Source organism: Schistocerca cancellata, chromosome 5 (genome assembly GCF_023864275.1).
Source record: "Schistocerca cancellata isolate TAMUIC-IGC-003103 chromosome 5, iqSchCanc2.1, whole genome shotgun sequence".
In the NCBI taxonomy this organism is placed as follows: domain Eukaryota; kingdom Metazoa; phylum Arthropoda; class Insecta; order Orthoptera; family Acrididae; genus Schistocerca; species Schistocerca cancellata.
Genome location: NC_064630.1, coordinates 434967171 through 434987933, shown reverse-complemented (window position 1 = coordinate 434987933; position 20763 = coordinate 434967171). Strand labels below are relative to the sequence as shown.

The 20763-nt window shown below is 43.5% G+C and overlaps 1 protein-coding gene across 1 annotated transcript in view; it reads right to left on the bottom strand.

Moving 5' to 3' along the window:
• LOC126188591 (paired box protein Pax-1-like) overlaps positions 1 to 20763 on the bottom strand; it is a 316530-nt gene that overhangs the window by 181071 nt on the left and 114696 nt on the right. The gene's annotated exons all lie outside the window — the stretch shown is intronic.

The window sequence follows — 20763 nt, the reverse complement described above, 5'->3', positions numbered from 1 at the left end:
CTGATGGATCACTTTATGGGGAACAACTTTTGTTAGAGACAAAGTGTGCACTGGCGCTTCCCGGCGACGTTAGCAGTCCTTTAGTATTCGCCGACCCTGGGTGACGAGACTTCATCGAACTAGCAGAATCTACTAACTACGTGTGCTGCACACTACCTATTCCAGTAAAGTGATACATTAATTTTCAACAAGAAAAATTTAAGAATGAGTGTCTACAAGCGGTTACAGGTATTTTAGAAGCAAACCAGAAACTTTAATTTTGTATGGCTTACCTCCCTTCAAGCAGAGCAGAATTCCTATGCTCCGCAGTCTTTCAGAGGCATAACCATACAAGCAGACATCTGTAATTGTCAGGAAGCGTCAGTGAACATTTTGTCTGTAACCAAAGTTGCCCCCATAACGTGATCTACGAATCCTACACGTTTGGTGCAAAGACTTTGAAACATCCTCTGTGTGTGCGTGTGTGTGTATGTGTGTGTGTGTGTGTAACGGTTTGGGAAGGGTGAGCAGTGGGGTGGGAGGTTCACGAATTTTCGTAAGATATGAGCGCAGAGTAAATGTAACACATATCCAGTTTCAAAATGTAGTTTAAAAGTTGTCACCATGACAGAACTATCAGAAACAGTAAGAAAAATTAATTGAAACATTTCTCCTGCTTCGTAAATTTCATAACCGTGGATACAAACAACGCCTTTTCAAAACCATCGGGAGAACGTAGGATAATTACATCGAATTATAACGCAGATAGTGGTTTCTAAAACAAGGAGTATGGTTCAGTCCCACCACATTGGAAACCGCGTTGTCACTCACTTGACTAAACAATGGCCTGTAGTTTATGATTTAAGGTTGGGCGATGCCGACTGAAAATCCCGTAATCCTGCTATAAATTTGATTGTGTTGGATAATTAAATTATTCACAAAAGTATCATTGTGGACTTCAACGTGAAAGAAATGTTCTTTCCATAGGGAGAATTGTCACAAAAACTAAGACGTGAATACGTGTCGGAAAAAGGTGAATAGCAATTCAGTAGTAGTTCGACTACAACCAACGGACAGTGTGAACAAAGAGCTCAAATAAACACATTCAATTATATTACTATTTGCGCCTCTAATTATTCCATAGATAGTACGTTTAAGCATTATTAGTTGCATGTGACGTTCCACCCGGAGAAGACAGCAGGTAAACACTCAAACGCGAGACAGAGATACAACGTTTTTTCGTGAAAGAAAAAATACGATTATTACAGAAAACGTGATGGTTCTAACCACACGTGTATATATTGGTTAGACAATAAATAAATAAATATATATATATATATATATATATATATATATATATATATATATATATATATATATATGTGTGTGTGTGTGTGTGTGTGTGTGTGTGTGTGTTCTTACATGCAAGTTGTCATTGATTACAGTGCAACAACACTGAAACACATCTGGGGCAAATTGAAAATACACTGTATCTTGCCCAAACAAACATAGTAGCGCCTCGGTTTCCATCGAATCAAGGAATATCTAAAAACATATAAACAAACACCTGAGATTGCGTCTAAATACATTCTTGCTTTCACCATTATGGGGTTCAGTGGTGTTGTTAATTTCCCCGCATTCACTTTATAAGTTATCGAAAACAGGTCAAGATAGTATCCAGCCGGGTTGACAGATTGTTGTCCACAATAATTGGATGATAAGCTCAGATGTCTTCGTTTCGCGAGCTACACGCTGAACGTCTGGACGCCAAACGTCGAAATGTTCTTCCTGGGACGCATGACTCACAATGACAGAGTAAGTGATAGAAAAGATGGACAGCTGCAATGGGGTGCGAATTCGGAGCTGTGGGTTACTGGTAAGGCTGCACGAGATGTGTTTAGCGTACGAGACTTGTTGCTAAGGGAACGTCGGGCCGAGAAACTGTGGAAGAGTGGCCAGTGTCTGGCAGTCACGGTGCTAACACGATCTCTTGAAACTAAATGTATGGTGCGCTGACTGTCGAGAAAGCGAGAAAAAAGTGATTGGTGTGTAAATATAACCAAACACCTGAAACATTTGGAGGTAGCCTTAACCACCAAGAGTCTTTGTAATTTGTACTCAGTTGAAGGACACTATAGCACTGAAGGTACGTCTGGAAAATTGGTTGCATAATTCTTTGTTTCATTTCTGGGGTAGTACTTCTCCATTGGCTGAAGGGTATACAGAAAGCAAGAAGGTTTTTGTGTTAATTGAAGGTGGAAGGGGAAAGAGGAAAGGAAAGGAATTAGTTATGTCAGCTGTAGCATTAAGCGGAGTCAGTGGCGACGAGTGAAAATGTGAGCCAGATCGGGATTCGAACCAGGGAACTCCTGCTCACGAGGCAGGTGCGTTAACCACTACACAACTCGTAATACAGTGTTTAGGGCAACTGCGCCAAGTATCTCGGCACGCTTCGTGGCCGACTCATACTCCCAACCAGCGCCACCTATCCACTGTCCCTGTCCATGTCCCCCATGATCGCCACACTGAGATTCCTGCAGGAGGTCGGACATATTTGTGCACTGAAGAAGGTGGATTCGTTGCCCATCGAGGCGAATCGATTATGTGAATGCGTAGTGTCTGTTCTTTCGGACGTGTTCGAAAGGATAGACACTGCTCACCCATATAAAGTTTCTTTTTTTTTTTACTCATAGTTACGTTTGTTCTTGACTCTTTGGCGCGATCACCCACAGTTTATGTTGTTTCATAACATAGTAAATCGATAGCATCTAATATACACGGTGTCTGAAAAGGTACTTAACAAACTTAAATGTCACATAACGCGACTTGTATTTAACTTAGATGAGAAAAAAGGTGAAGTTAGCCTCATGCACCAACACAAAAAGCATTTTTGTGTAAGGTAATGAATAAATGTTTTGCCTTCTCAAGTGTCAAGAGCAACATAACCGAAAAGCGTTTATTTCTTTGTTGTTGCACTGTGGTAGTGTCTGTTCTTTCGGACATGTTCGAAAGGATAGACACTGCTCACCCATATAAAGTTTCTTTTTTTTTTTTACTCATAATTACGTTTGTTCTGGACTCTTTGGCGCGATCACCCACAGTTTATGTTGTTTCACAACATAGTAAATCGATAGCATCTAATATACATGGTGTCTGAAAAGGTACTTAACAAACTTAAATGTCACATAACGCGACTTGTATTTAACTTAGATGAGAAAAAAGGTGAGGTTAGCCTCATGCACCAACACAAAAAGCATTTTTGCGTAAGGTAATGAATAAATGTTTTGCCTTCTCAAGTGTCAAGAGCAACATAACCGAAAAGCGTTTATTTCTTTGTTGTTGCACTGTGGTTGCAGCATCATAAATGAATGAAAAGAACGGATTGTGCACAGGAAAAGGCACAATGTGTTGTCTGGTTTATTGAAACGAAGTCATACGCACAAGTTTAGAGAAATTTCAGGACGCGAGAGAGCCACTTATGACATCTAGTTGTCAAATCCGCGCTACATAGATGTGCCCACATACTTTTGATCAGGTAGTGTAGCTGAAAAATGTAATGAGCGGAGAATTTTAAACAGTAGCTTTATCAATCAGCGGTTGTTGAACGGCTGTTGTCGCTGCTGCTGATAATAATGATGGTTGGGGGGAAACCGAAACTTGGTAACGTTATACAGTCAGTCCCTTTCGGATAGCGCGAGAGATCAGCAGACTTAATGGTCTGTGCCAGAAAAACGTACCACTGGCATTTGTGTAACAAGCCCTCACTGCCTGAGACCCCATGGCAATATTTAGGATTTAAGCCAAGGATTAGACACACAGCGGTGCCCATTCCAGCTATGTTCTAGTGATGAAGATTTCTTTCTCCGCCTCTGCACAGACGAATATCCTGTCCGGCGACACCGTGGTAGTGAGGCGTAGTGAACACAGGAGCACGTGAGGGTAAAGTCAATGTGCCTCTAGCCTCTACCTCTGGGTGTGAAGAACGCAGCCGGCAGCTTGACGGAGGGGGGAGAGTGGGGCAGGCGGAGGGTAGGAAGCGCAGACGACAGCAGCAGCGGTGGGGGCGGCCGCCCTGGACGTAAATAGGCCCGGCGTTAATTAGAAGTGGCGCGCAGGGCCGCAATATGTTCGGTGATTAGCTTAGGTAAACGCGGAGTCCGCGCGAATAGCTGCGCTGGCCGGCGTCCAGGTGGCGTCGCTAGCGCAAGCGGGCCTTTGGCAGCGTCTCGGCGCGCTGCGGGGCTCAGCCGTGTCTTTTGTGTCGGGCAGGCCTCTGGGCGCCGTCACCAGTTCCCCGAGCTTCCGCGCCGTTATACCTGTTCCACCTACACTAAATACTCGCGTATTACCCGGTATTTCAGTAAACCAATATCCCGGCACCGCATTTGATTGGTCGTACGGACACTCTTAACATCGTAAGGTCTCTTGAAGTGTTTGACGAGCATTCCATGAGGTTTAGGGAATACAGCCGAATGACATCGTCTTCTTGCCACGACATTGAGGAAGACAAACAGGGAGCTATTATTAATTACTATACTGCCCACATTGTCGCAGTAAGTAAGAAGTACGTTTTTCGACCTAGCGGGAAAGGTAATTATCGTTCTTGGGGACACGATAATGTGTTTCCTATCTGACGAGATACACTACTGGCCATTAAAATTGCTACACATTGAATATGAAGTGCTACAGACGCGAAATTTAACCGACAGGAAGAAGATGCCGTGATATGCAAATGATTAGCTTTTCAGAGCATTCATACAAGGCGACACCTACAACCTGATGACATGAGGAAAGTTTCCAACCTATTTCTCACACACAAACATCAGTTGACCGGCGTGCTTGGTGAAACGTTCTGTGATACCTCGTGTAATGAGGAGAAATGCGTACCATCACGTTCCCGACTTTGATAAAGGTCGGATTGTAGCCTATAGCGATTGCGGTTTATCGTATCGCGACATTGCTGCTCGCGTTGGTCGAGATCCAATGACTGTTAGCAGAATATGGAATGGGTGGATTCAGGAGGGTAATACGGAACGCCGTGCTCGATACCAACGGCCTCGTATCACTAGCAGTCGAGATGACAGGCATCTTACCCGCATGGCTGTAACGGATCGTGCAGCCACGTCTCGATCCCTCAGTCAACAGATGGGGACGTTTGCAAGACAAACCATCTGCACAAACAGTTCGACGACGTTTGCAGCAGCATGGACTATCAGCTCGGAGACCATGGCTACGGTTACCCTTGACGCTGCATCACAGACAGGAGCGCCTGCGATGGTGTACACAACGACGAACCTGGATGCACGAATGGAAAAACGTCATTTTTTCGGATGAATCCAGGTTCTGTTTACAGCATCACGATGGTCGCATCCGTGTTTGGCGACATCGCGGTGAACGCACATTGGAAGCGTGTATTCCTCATCGTCATATTAGCGTATCACCCAGCGTGATGGTATGGGATGCCATTGGTTACACGTCTCGGTCAGCTCTTGTTCGCACTGACGGCACTTTGAACCGTGGACGTTACATTTCAGATGTGTTACGACCCGTGGCTCTGCCCTTCATTCGATCCCTGCGAAACCCTATATTTCAGCAGGATAATGCACGACCGCATGTTGCAGGTCCTGTACGGGCCTTTCTGGATACAGAAAGTGTTCGACTGCTGCCCTGGCCAGCACATTCTCCAGAAACGACAAACGGCAATCTCTGTAGGACACGATCCTGCAGCTGTCGAATACCGACACGAGCTGGTAGGCGTCTCGCCTTCTTTCGTAAGACAAAACACATCTTTCCACTAATTAATCAATTAATTAATTTAAAAAAAAACAGCGTTAAAGTGTGATTTCAGCATGAGAAATCTTTACATGAAAATGTATATGACGTGACTGGCTTTTTCGGTTGTCCTAAAATGCCGGCCGGGGTGGCCGAGCGGTTCTAGGCGATACAGTCTGGAACCGCGCGACCGCTACGGTCGCAGGTTCGAATCCTGCCTTGGGCATGGATGTGTGTGATATCCTTAGGTTAGTTAGGTTTAAGTAGTTCTAAGTTGTAGGGAACTGATGACCTCAGAAGTGAAGTCCCATAGTGCTCAGAGCCATTTGAATCATTTTTTGTCCTTAAATGCTAACAACTTACATATCCAAGCACTCTTCAAGTCAGTTTGATGTGTGTTACATAGCGCCTTAATGGTGTTGCAGTTTTGATGTCCAACATTGTATTCGTACGACGAGATGTGGCTCACACGTTCGCCACTAATATGGTAATCGTATACTATTGTTTCTTTCTTTGTTATGAAGGTTATCTTGTATATAACAAGATTTAAACAGAACTGTCATTCATTACAACTGGAATTTTTATTCGAGTCTTTCTGTATTCCCTTACGATCGCCCAAACACGACACTTTTTTTTTTTTTGTTAACAGCATTAGTAGCGAACAGTCTGTTAGTGATGCAGACCCCATCTAATAAAACAATTATACATACTTTAAGTCAAAAAAAGAAAAAAAAAAGAAAACGACGCATCACGAAGGAATTATCCAAATGGGACGGAAATCGGTAGATGTGACGTACACATACAAACAAATGAGTACAACTTCAGAAAAATTGGATGATTTATTCAAGAGAGAAAGAGTCACAAATTGAGCAATTCAATAACGTGTTGTTCCACCTCTGGCCCTTAAGCAAGCAGTTAATCGCCTTGGCATTGATTAATAGGATCACTGGATACTCTCCTGGGGAATATCGTGCCAAAATTATGTCCAGTTGGTGTGTTAGATAGTCAAAATCCCGAGCTGGTTGGAGGGACCTGCCCATAACGCTCCACACATTCTCAAATGGCGAGAGATCCGGCGACCTTGCTGGCCCAGGTAAGGTTTGGCAAGCATGAAGACAAGCAGAAATGTAAGCGTAGGATGGCTTTCCATGAAGGACAGCGAAAGAGGGCGTAGAATATCGTCGACGTACCACTGCGCTGAACGGCGCCACGGATGACAACCAAATGGTTCCTGCTATGAAAAGAGATGGCATCCTAGACCATTCTCAAAGTTGTCGGGCCGTATGAGGGGAGATAGTCAGGTTGGTACCCCACCACTGTCTGGGACGTCTCCAGACACGTCTTCGGGCTGGAATCTCATTGACTGGAGTAGAATTGTCTTGAATGACGAGTCAAGCTTCGAACTGAGCCCTGATGACCAATGAAGACGCGAATGGAGACGCCCTAAACATCAGTAGGATACCGACCGTCCTGACTGTCCCCTACAATACAGCACAACACCCAGGAGCGATGGTGTGGGGTGCTATTTCATTACATATGAGAACCTCTCTGGCTGTTATCCGCGAATCCGTACAGCACAGCGGTGCGTCGACGCTCCGTTTTGCTGCCCTTCATGGAAAGCCATCCTGGGCTTAGCCGGCCGCGGTGGTCTAGCAGTTCTGGCGCTGCAGTCCGGAACCGCTGGACTGCTACGGTCGCAGGTTCGAATCCTGCCTCGGGCATGGGTGTGTGTGATGTCCTTAGGTTAGTTAGGTTTAAGTAGTTCTAAGTTCTAGGGGACTTACGACCTAAGATGTTGAGTCCCATAGTGCTCAGAGCCATTTGAACCATTTGAACCATCCTGGGCTTACATTTCAGCAAGATAATGCCCGCCCGCACGCAGCGAAAGTTTCTACTGCTTGTCTTCGTGCTCGCGAAACTTCATCTCGGTCGGCGAGGTCTCCAGATCTCTCCCTTATTGAGAACGGTCGGAGCATTATGGACAGGGCCCTCCATCTAGCTCCGGATTTTCAGGATGTAACGCGCCCATTGGACCGAATTTGAGGAGGACATCCAAAAACTCTGTAAATCAATGCCCTACCGAATAACTGCTTGCATAAGGGCCAGAGGTGGACCAACGCGTTATTGTATTGCTCAATTTGTGAAATTCTTCCTCTTGAATAAATCACCCAGTTTTTTTTTTTTTGAACTGGTAATCATTTGTTAGTCTGTACATGTACATCACATCTAACGATTTCCGTCCGATTCGGATTATTCCTTCATAGTGAGTCATTTTCTTCTTCCTTCTCCCCCCCCCCCTCTCTTTCTCTCACGCTCTCACGCTCTCTCTCTCTCTCTCTCTCTCTCTCTCTCTCTCACACACACTCTCTCTCTCTCTCTCTCTCTCTCTCTCTCCTTCTCTCTCTCTCCTTCTCTCTCTCTCCTTCTCTCTCTCTCCTTCTCTCTCTCTCCTTCTCTCTCTCTCCTTCTCTCTCTCTCTCTTAGAATATAGATTGAGAACATTAGCGGTCCTGTTATACTTCCTTACTTGCGTTTCTGTTGAACATTCTGCATCCACTTTAACATAAAGGTTTCCATTAGACATCAATCCATCGTGTCAGTCGGATATGTGTGAAGATACTCTGTTCAGTCGTAAAAAAAAAATGGCTCTGAGCACTATGGGACTTAACTTCTGAGGTCATCAGTCCCCTAGAACTTAGAACTACTTAAACCTAACTAACCTAAGGACATCACACACATCCATGCCCGAGGCAGGATTCGAACCTGCGACTTGAGACCGCTACGGTCGCCCGGTTCCAGACTGTAGCGCCTCGAACCGCTCGGCCACTCTGGCCGGCCTATAGGACTGGTGGTGTGGGGAAAGTTCCAATACTGACCATATCTAATGTACTCGTATTATATCGTACCATGAACTCTGTTGTCAGAATATGCCATTTTAAAGTTAAGAGCAGTAAAAAGAGTTCGTTAATGTCCTGTAACAGCTATTGTAGCGATTAAGACACGAGAGAGCCCAGTTAACATACTCATGCTGGGACAGACAATAAGAAAAAGTGGTCATCCAAAGACACGGTAGATGGACACGGTGGAATACTCCTTGAGTGTTGTGTGGTGTTTGGGAGGACAGTGCTCGATCAAGAAGAGTGGAGAAGTGCTGTATGCTGATGGTATGAGGAAGCGGCTGTGACTCTGTGGAAGATGACAGAAAACTTGTGTTACTCGAAATTGAGAGAAAAGCATTTTCCAGGGAGACATGTTAGCTTCCGGAACGAAAGCTGCCAGCTACGGTGACTTCACACTGATAACGTGGACGTGTTCACCTCGTACACAATAGTCTTCTGACAGATAAAGCACAGACACTGTAACTTGCTGACACAGTTTCGTTCTAGCAGATTTTCGCCACTGTGTTGCTTGAGGTGATATTACTTACGAAACAGTTCCGTCACAAAACATCGTACGATGACATTTAACGTAACTGCCAGGGTAGTTATCTACAGAAGATGTACGTTGCCATCCCCTCTCTCTCTCTACCCCAGTTAAGATTAGAATTAAAATGTGTGTGTGAGTTCCTAAGGGACCAAACTGCTGACGTCATCGGTCCCTAGACTTACACACTACTTAACCTAACTTATGCTAAGAACAACACATACACCCATGCCCGAGAGAGGAGTCGAACCTCCGGCGGAAGGGGCCGTGCAAGATTAGAATTCCCTCAGAGCAGAAGGGCTGCAGAAATATGTTACAGTTGGATACTTTTACTGGAGAATGGTTTTAACGCTAACTAACAAGAACAACTTCTTTTCAATGTCTGAGGTCCACAACACAATGAAGAGATTAAAAATCAAATGATACAAAATGCGAAACCGTCAGAAGCACACCTACATCTACATACATACTCCGCAAACAACTGTGCTGTGCGTAGCGGAGGGTATCCTGTATCATTACGATCTTATCTTCGTCGTCTTTACGCTAAATGTATCTCGGCACAGTAGGGTCGATCTGTAGTCAGCTTCAAATGCTGGTTCCCTAAATTTTCTCAGTGGTGTTCCTCGAAAAGAGTGTCGCCTTCCCTCCAGCGATCCCCATTTGAGTTCCCGAAGCAGCTCTGTAACACTAGCAGCCCGCCTCTGAATTGCTTTAGCCGGCCGAAGTGGCCGTGCGGTTAAAGGCGCTGCAGTCTGGAACCGTAAGACCGCTCCGGTCGCAGGTTCGAATCCTGCCTCGGGCATGGATGTTTGTGATGTCCTTAGGTTAGTTGGCTTTAACTAGTTCTAAGTTCTAGGGGACTGATGACCTCAGCAGTTGAGTCCCATAGTGCTCAGAGCCATTCTGAATTGCTTTACTGCCTTCCTTGAATCCGACCTGCTGTGGATCTCAAACTCACGAGCTGTACCCAAGTACAGGTCGTACTAGCACCCTATGTGCGGTCTCCTTTACAGATGCAGCACGCTTATACAAGGACAAGAAGTGTAGTATCAGGTTCATAGTGCCCATTCTTCGACTACAATCTAACAGAGCAAACTTTATCATTTTATAAGAAATATAAAATGGGGAAAGAAACAGGCGACTGGGGCGAGCACACATGTTAGCCCTTAATATAATACCAATGTTGATATAATACCAATGTTTTCCCACCTTTACATTCATTACACATAGCGCTGGCGATTGCCTTTCATTTATTTCCAAATTTTATTCGTATTTATCACTACAAATGTTATGTATACATGCAATGTGTTTGCCTTGTCTTCATAAAGTCATTTCATAACGAAACGTGTATCTTTTGTGCACGGTCATTATTTATAAGAACCTCATATGAACTGATTAGGCTTATCGATAAGGGTGAAATGTGCTGTCACCTTTAGTACACTACTTCTTATAATAATTAGAGAACCGTGAGTGAATAATGATAAATGGATGAAATTTAATGTAAATATTCCCTACTGTGATACAAATAATATTTAATACGGAAGATAATAAAACAATATCAAAGGACTTTAATCAGCATTCCGTGAATACGATATGGGTAGCGATAAGCGTCTAAACATGTCGTGCTAACGAAATTAAGTGGCTCTGGAGGTGTCCATAAGAAACGGCATTCGACATAATGCACACGTATTTAGTGTGAAGGATGGATTTGCGTCGAATGCCGGTCCTTGCACCGTGAGCATTATTGATATCGACGACGGAGGCAAATTCATGGCTATTAATAATCTAGTTATACAAACATTCCGAGAAATGAATTTTTCCATGTTACAACCTTCAGCTGCTACAATGAAACGTTATTTGTATTTAGCTTCGTATACATCTTAGAGACGTATTTATTCTATCAAAATACGTAAGGTATTGTAGTATTCTCATCTTACAAAGTGTATAATTGCAGTCATATTATAACACTCTGTAAACAGGACACAACAGAGTTTCGTCACACAATGGTTTCAACATATTATTATTTCACTGCTATATAGCCCAAAAAGAAAACAACTCAAAAAATGGGAAAATGTAAAGAAAGAGAAAGATATTCTAGTCAACTGGATACGATTGCGTTTAACAGTTTTTCCACGATTCTTCGGCCCACCCAACGTAAGCTTTGGCGTATCAACTACAAGTAGCTTCGAAAACAACAAATTCGTGAGGCCTTCTCAATTGTACATAGAAAGAAATAAGTATGTTGCTCCAACAACTTGTGCACAAGCGAATAGGTCAAACTATGGACAAGCTACTGGATTTGATAACTGGCGGAAATTGCTTTGAATAGTGGCGACTGAAGATGGTTGTGATGGTGACATTAGAAGAGGCCGGCCGGAGTGGCCGAGCGGTTCTAGACGCTTCAATCTGGACCACTACGGTCGCAGGTTCGAATCCTGCCTCGGGCATGGATGTGTGTGATGTCCTTAGGTTAGTTAGGTTTAAGTAGTTCTAATAACTAGGGGACTGATGACCTCAGAAGTTAAGTCCCATAGTGCTCAGAGCCTTTTGACAATAGAAGAAATAAGTGACCATATGAGGAAATATAAAGTTTCTGAAATACTCTCCTTACATGACACTTTACCGGCTTCGAAAGAAAGAAAAAAACGATGACCGAAATGGAATTAAGATAGTATTCAGAGACTCGTGTGAACTAGAGTAATTTTTGTATCGCCGGCGGATGTCCGTCTATCCGTATGGGCTCAAGTCGAGTGTTTACATTCAGGACAGATCATCACTGGCAGACAGCAACTGCGGCTGCGCGGCAAAACATATGGCGCTGCGTGAAGTCGTAAAAATTACCACACACAGCGCTGGCCCGAGATTAAGCAAGCGTCGATTGGCGTTACTACCTCCTCGCGACACAGTTCTGGTTCACTATTTTCCATTTATTTTGCGTTTAAAAACCTCCTTTTACGCCCGTATTTCTGAGAAATGACCGGAACAGACTGTGTGAACACGACCTCGAGCTCAGAGACAGCCGAGTACGTGTGATACCTCAGCGGAACATCGAAACTGCAAGTTTGGGTGAGCTTGGTACCTAAATAAAGTGGTGCCTCCTACTTCTTACGCGACTGCTTTCTTAGTACTTTTTTCTTTCTCATTACTGCATAGCAACCACCAGTTGTCGCAAGCTCTATACATCGGAAGTATGGTGAAATGTATGAACACCATCCTCAGGCCACGTGTTAGTGACAGCAGGTCATAGAGCTAAGTCCGAGATTTCCGAAGGAAGCAATTGCAGAATAAATTGTGGTAAGATGAACGGTTGGTTAACTATGGAGTTTCTAGGTTGGAGAGCATGAGGACGGAGTGGAAGGAAGGAATGGGTATGAAAGAAGCACAGTGACTGCTATCGTATTCGTTTTGAAACTGTGCACTTTTATTTAAAATGTTCGGAAAAGTCGTTACAGTGACTGAAGGAAAAAACTATAGCCGATGTTTAAATGGAGGAGTTGCTGACAATGCTTTGATATTTGTACGGATAGCGGGACGAAGGAGGTACGCCGGCACCGGAACGAATCCGCCCGGAGCATTAACGACGAGGGTCGGTATGACGGACAGCCGGGATGCGGTTTTTAGGCGTTTTCAGCATCCCACTGGGTGAATACCGGCCTGGTATCCAAGCCCCACCTGAGTTACTCAAGTCGCAAAAATTTCTCTGACTTGCATGTGGGCAGCGCGGGATTAGCCGAGCTGTCTAGGCGCTGCAGTCATGGACTGTGCGGCTGGTCCTGGCGGAGGTTCGAGTCCTCCCTCGGGCATGGGTGTGTGCGTTTGTCCTTAGGATAATTTAGGTTAAGTAGTGTGTAAGCCTAGGGACTGATGACCTTAGCAGTTAAGCTCCATAAGATTTCACACACATTTGAACATTTTGAACTTGCACGTGAATAACACTACCCGAAGACAGTCGGGGAACACATACTCCGTCTTGGGGGTAACGCGGTGCAGACAGTAAGGCTATCCGGCAATCCCTTAAATTAATCATGCCAAATCCATTAATAACCATTCCAACAGTGCGCCGAAGAGCAACAAAGGCATAATAAAAAGAAGTTGAAGACTAACTACACTTTATTAGAACTGAGGGTGTGTCACTAGTAGTTTAATAATGCTGCAGACTCCTCAGCGTCTTTGCTGACAAGGTGGAGACACGGAGCACTAGACATTTTGTACAAATGTGGATTTCGAGGAGAAGATTCATCAGTAGTAAGACATGACAGATGTAGAAACTAAATGAAACGGTTGAAGTGGACCTTACGAAATTACTACCGTAATCTCTAAAATCAAATTCTGACTCATAATAGGCAAACGAGTTGAAAACAGTTTAATGAAACAGGTAGATGAACCAAAGAAGTTAAAGAATCATGCTTTAAACTAAACGCCTCCAATTCCTGAAAAGTATAAATAAAATCTGAGATGAATATGAAAACATTAGACCGGTTATGTTGCACATACTTTTAAGGACGAGTATAGACACAAGTTGTTGAACTAAAGTGTAAGTGACAACAGGCATTGAGATGATATTTATAATCGTATAGTCACGGAGATACGCTGTACTTAAATTCTTTCGAAGAGGAGGGAAGAAGAATGATAACAAGAGATTCGAATGTGGGCAGTAGCAAACAAACAACGTACGATAACACAAGAGTCGGACGTTGTTTGATATATGCAGCACTTCGACGAAGTTGCTGTAATAAGACGGATAAGTGCCTTCATTTTTACCTCCGTTTAATTTCCCTCAGCTGGCGATTAAATCCGAACGTCAACAAACAACGGGTTATTTTATGTATTTCCAGATAGCATTTGTTACTGGTCGCTTTGCAGATGTTCACCGCGTGTCGCGTACAATTACAAAAATCGAATTCGCTCGATTAAAAGTTCTCAGTGTAATATCATCACGCTGTCAATTTAATATTTTTTTATTTTGTTGCGAAATATGCACAATGATTATTAAACGAAGTTTTATGCTTTATCATTTACACACACACACACACACACACACACATATACACACACACACACCCTCCTCCGACATTGGGTTAATAATTTCTGTACTATTTTTGCCTAGTGAATTTTCTCTAAGTTTCCGCAGATATAATATTAGTCTGAACGATTAGTTTCACAAATTACTGCGTCCGCACAAATGTTATATATTATAGAATGTGTAGACAATTTTGTATGTTCTGCTGTGATGTTGCTGCAAAGTTTGTACACTCAGCTGTTGGGCACTCTCATGATCCTGACTCGGTACAAAATTCACAGTCGCCCTTTCGCCTCTTCATCTTAAATAAACGTAACACAGCCCCCACAAGAAAGAAAGTGTCAGAACCGTACAATGTTTAGAAGTATCTTTGTTACCTCCGATATCCAACATTAGGCCACTTTCTTATTTAAATGCAAATATGTAACTTCCGCTTTAGTTCCACCCAACAATGAAATTTTGACATCCCTTAATGTGAATCTGGATAGGACCTTAAGCTACTGACAAATCTAACGAAGATCGCCGCTAAACTTCTAACTAGGAAAAATGTTTAGTTGAATTTCAGCTCTGGTTGCTGCGTTCTGGTGTGGAATATAGTGCACCAATGTGGCTCAATAGCGTTCGTGTAAAGAAGGATGACGTAGAACTAAAGCACACCATGAGAATAATATCTGTAAAGAAGGATGACGTAGAACTAAAGCACACCATGAGAATAATATCTGGAGGAATAGGGTCTACTCCTATCGGCTCACTACGCTCAGTTGCACACACCCACATTAAGTACGGTGTGGCCATGCTCTTGTTAGAGAATACATTAAAATACAAAGTAATATTTTGCTTCCAATTCACAAGCTATCTGAAGGTATGGAAATCAACAGACTGCACTCCCCTAGAGTCCCATTGTACTCAAAACTCAGGAAATTACATGCCGACAATTTTAATATCACCGAAGCGTGAAAAAGGTAATGGGAAGAGCTCGCCAGTATATGTCTACGACCTTCCCAGTAGCGCAGAAGCATTCGCAGCCTCCGACTTACTCCGGAAAATATGAGCCACCCTCAACAGAATGAGAATAATTCAAGGCAGACAAGCGGGCTTATACCAATGGGAAAAGGCAGCTTCACCAGAATGTCAATGTGGTGACATTGGGCAAAGCATCCACCATATAACATCAGCATTCCCTTTATGATCTTCCTCTGGACAACTACCGGACTTCTTCAGTATGACACAAGAATCAATCGAAAACATAAACAACCTGGCAGTTGTGATTTTCTTTCCCTTGTTTTTATATGAACTTTTAATGACTTTTTTTAACTTTTGTTTATATCTAATGTAATATATGATCACGTGCGACTTGCTGTGCCATTTGTTACATAAAACTTAATTTACGAAATACAAAGTACGTGCGTCTACCGGATTTAGACCGACCCCATGTTGTGTGCCTCATATTGTTGATTACATTATTTGTATTTACTTTGTTAAAAGCAGGCTCCTCCACTATACCTTCTACCTTGTCTAGCAATTGTTACCAATAGATGAAACTTGCTACTTTATAGCGCGAGCTACCTGACGAAACATCGTTACCGCTTCTAGCCCCAGCCGGAGAAGCTATGATGCCCACTTTGCGCTGTAACGGAAAGGATCCCCTAATTTTCTCCAATTCTGCAGCAAGTTTCATCGGGAAAGGTCTATCCGCAATGCAAAAGAACTCAAACCCACAGCTGAGACCAGAAATCTCTAATACCGTACCCTAGTGAAATTAGCTGTGGTAAAACATGTTCGTAGACCTAATGTGATTATAGTGCTCATGCCAGAGTTATTTTGTTATATGTGCCGCTATGCTTCACGGTCAAAGACATTGGACTCAAATATAGGGACTGTTTTCTACTTTAGAATTAATATTTTGTTTACCTTCGTGTTATTCCGGCTGTGGATTGTATTTGTACCTTCCGATGGTCAATTTTACCGTTGACCACCTTGCAAGTAAAGCGTCGATTATTGTATATTGTTTAATTCTCGTTTCTACTCTCAACTCCCTAAAGCAGGAGAAAGTCATTTATGTATGCTATTATATTATTCCCAGCACTGTACTTTATTGTAAGTGATTTAATAAGGACTCCTTATTAACGTCTTAAAATATGAGACTGCAAATTGGACCCTGCGGGCATCCCACGGTGAACATCATCTTGGCAGCAACATTTACAGTTTACAGATTACAGCGTTGCCTCAGTCCCTAAGACTGACCACCTACTAATTACCTAAGACAGACCGTCTACTTTAGCAGATAGACGGTGGGGGTCACCGCAGGTTTTCTAAGGTAAATACCCACTATTATGCCGAAGACATACAGGGATTGGACAAACATCTGGAAATACCGAGACAATTGCATGGCCGGCCGGAGTGGCCGAGTGGTTCTAGGCGCTACAGTCTGGAGCCGCGCGACCGCTACGATCGCAGGTTCGAATCCTGCCTCGGGCATGGATGTATGTGATGTCCTTAGGTTAGTTAGGTTTAAGTAGTTCTAAGTTCTAGGGGACTGATGACCTCAGAAATTAAGTCCCATAGTGCTCAGAGCCATTTGAACAAATGCATGCTTGAATATAAATGGAGATGCTAACCGAGCCTGATGGTTGTGGTGTAATGTCCTCAATACGTTTCAAGCGTCAGGCGACGTCATAACAGTGTCCTCTGTAGTTGTGAATGCAAGAGGACGACTGCAAAAGTGACGGCAGAACTAAATACAGCACTCGATGACCGTGTAAGTATCGAAACAACAGGAACGGAGCTCCATACGTCAGATTTTGCTGGACGAGCTGGAATTCGAAAACGACTCATCAGTGATGCAAATGCCTGAAACAGGAAAACCTGGAGCCGAAGCCATAAGACCTGGACTATGGAGCAACGGAAGAATGTAATTTGGTTGTATGAGTCTTGTTACACAGTTTCTATCTTCTGGCCGGGTTGACGTTCCAAGGGTGAAATATGTCGCCGGTTCGATGATAATTTGGGCAATAATATCGAGTCTACAAGGTCGCATTACTGCCAACGAATATGTGACAAGTTTGACCATCCCATGGTGCAATATTTGTTCCCCAATGGTAAATTTTCGCATTCATCCTGGCCACTACAATCAACAGAATTCAGCATTGTTGAGCCTTCATGGCCTACTTTTGGGAGAACGTTGCGTGATCGCTATCTACCCCCGCCGTTATTACCTGAATGTGGCACTATTTTGCAGATGGAATACTGTAAGATTTCCTTGAAAACTGTACAGGTCCCTTATTTTTGTTTGTTTGTTTATTTTGACATTTGGCCTGAAGGCCATACATCCAGACCCGTAGTTATCTATTCCGAGACGACTGGAAGCGAAAAGCCTTGCCGCAGTGGCAACTCCAGTTCCCGTCAGATCGCCGAAGTTAAGCGCTGTCGGGCTGGGCTAGCACTTGGATGGGTGACCATCCGGTCTGGCGAGTGCTGTTGGCAAGCGGGGTGCACTCAGTCCTTGTGAGACAAACAGAGGAGCTACTTGACTGAAAAGTAGCGGCTCCAGTCTCGTAAACTGACATACAGCCGAGAGAGTGGTGTGCTGACCACATGCCCCTCCACATCCGCCTGTGCGCTGAGGATGACACGGCGGCCGGTCGGTAACGTTGAGCCTTCATGGCCTCTTCTGGCGGAATTGGTTAGCTACAGACGACTGGAACCTGTTTTTAGTCCCATCGGGTTTCCAACACCGTACTGGGCACGGTAATGTGCTGTTTCGACATTTCCATATATTTATCCGCCGCCCGTATTTGTAATCAGAAGACTACACGCTTTAGCTCGCTAGGTTGTCAGCACTGCACAAACCTAATTGCTTTTTGTTCATTCAGAAGGCAGGATGGCTTCCCAGACTGTCGAAGGTTAATAAACTTCAAGGCATATCTTAATGATTGAGCGTCTCACAAAATTTTTGCAGCTTCTGAGACTTATCCTCACTCATCGTAACTATAACGACTTCAGTCTACTGTCAGATACGACTGTATTTCCCTGTTATAAACATTCGTTTTGAGTTTTGTTTGTACGCTTTAGAACTATATCAGATGGTAACTGTACTAGGCTGGGTGCCATGGGCTACGAGTGCGCTGTTTGTGCTACAGCTTTGTTTTCAAATAAAGGGTAAACCTTTGAGCAGGTAGCCTACCCTGTTTGATATTTATTTCGAATTTTTTGTTTTACTATTTTTCTTGCAGTTCATCGTGGCCCACATTGCAAGAAGAATCGTCACGTTAGCAGAGGTTGTTTGTTCCTGTGGAATGTTAATTCTGACAACCTGCTCCCAGTGAACCCTCACTTGGCAGCCAATAGGGAGTGTAGGCTGCAAGTCACAAGCTCTGTCTCGCTCTGACTTCCAGCAGGAAGTGACGTGATTGATTTCCTATATCTTTTCGCGGACTTTGTTCCTACAAAAAATTAATTTCATCTTATGGCCCGTCAAGACTACCTAATGACCTTACAGATCGACGTGGGCACACTCCTATGTGTTCAATATTGAATGTACGTTATTTTGTGATTTGTTAACCACTTTTTTCATTTGTTCAAAAATGTGTGTGAAATCTAATGGGACTTAACTGCTAAGGTTATCAGTCCCTAAGCTTACACACTACTCAACCTAAATTATCCTAAGGACAAACACGCACACCCATACCCGCGGGAGGACTCGAACCTCCGCCGGGACCAGCCACACAATCCATGACTGCAGCGCCCTAGACCGCTCGGCTAATCCCGCGTGGCTTTTCATTTGTAATACGGTTCAGATTTCCACATGCTCGCCAACCTGACCAGTCGTTTCTGCACTTGTACACCATATTAATTTGTCGTAATTGAAGACACGGTGTCTTCCGTAACCGTGACCACTTGTCATTGTAAGAAAAACATCGTTCGCTCACTCGGCATGTTTTTGTTGGAATAACCGGATTCCATCTGTGACGCGAGTAATTCTCAAATCTATACAATTAACAGCTGCGAGGTACAGCTTGTCGCCGGCCGTTGTGACCGAACGGTTCTAGCGCTTCAGTCCGGAACCGCGGTACTGCTACGGTCGCAGTTTCGAATCCTGCCTCGGGCATGGATGTGTGTGATGTCCTTAGGTTAGTTAGTTTTAAGTAGTTCTAAGTTCTAGGAGACTGATGACCTCAGATGTTAAGTCCCATAGTGGTTAGAGCCATTTGAACCATTTGTACAGCTTGTCAGCATGACGGGAATCGAGAGGAAATACTTGCAAAAGTGTTTCCACTGTTTCTCTAAATAAACGAACAGAGGATTCCGACCGAGAGCAGTCTTCTATAAGGATAAAGATGGAAACCTAATTAGAGATAAAAGCAAAGTTTCGGAAGATGGCAGGTATATTTTGCTCAGTTACTCGATGAAAAATGGGGGAGGTAACAAAGAAGAAATCCTGATCGAGGAAGAGGAGGAATTGGATTCGGAATTGTAATTGGAACTACAAGCGGAGGAGCAGGTTGTCGAAACAACGGATTTACAGGAAGTGAATAATGCAATAAAAAACTTAATGAACAGTAAAGCAGCAGGAGAAGACGGCATAGAGACCGAAGTTTTAAAATTTGGGGGAAAGCAGGTGGACACAGCTGTTAATGAATAAATAAAGGAAATATGGATAATGGAAGAAATGCCTAAGGATTGGAGCATGAGAATAATCTGCCCATTACGTAAGAAAGGGAATAAAGCAGATTATAGAAATTACCGCGTTATTACCCTCTTAGATAAAACGTACGAGTTTAAGATCTTTGGTACGAGTTTAGTCTGTCGTCTGGAATATCAGGTGGAAAGGATGCTGCGAGATTATCAGGCTGGATTTAGGAGAAATATATCCAAAAATGAACCAGGTCTATTTATTGAGACAAGTGCTTGATAAATTTTGTAAATATGACAAGCAACTGCATCAATTATATATTAATTTGAAACAAGCATACGACAGTCTAGACAGAAATAAGATTCTCCAAAGCATGAAAGATCTTTGGAGAAAGTAGGTTCGATAGTAAAAAAAGGTAATAGAACAGCAGTAGAAATTCAAGAAAGAATAGGAAATGGAAGCCGATGCTATTATTCTTTACAGGCCGTATTCAAGTCCCGGAATGTTAGGAGGAATACAAAAATCAAAATATAGTTGACTACATTAAGACCTATAGTAATGTACTGATCCGAAAGCTGGATGATGACTACAAAAGACCATGGGTGGTTATTGAGATGGTAAAGGAAGATTTTGACAAAAATATTTGGGGCAGTGAGAGAGGAAGAAATCTGGAGAATAAGAAGAGATGCTGATGACAGGTGATCATTGAACAGAATATCAAGGAAGGAGGAATAAGATGGGCTGGTAAGATACAGAGAATGCCAGAAACTAGAAGTGTTAAGTAAGTGTTTATAGGAAACTTCGAGAGGACAATGAGAAGCAGAATGAGAAGGAGAAGGAGAAGGAGCAGGAGAAGGAGAAGGAGCGGGAGAAGGAGAAGGAGCAGGAGAAGGAGAAGGAGCGGGAGAAGGAGAAGGAGCAGGAGAAGGAGAAGGAG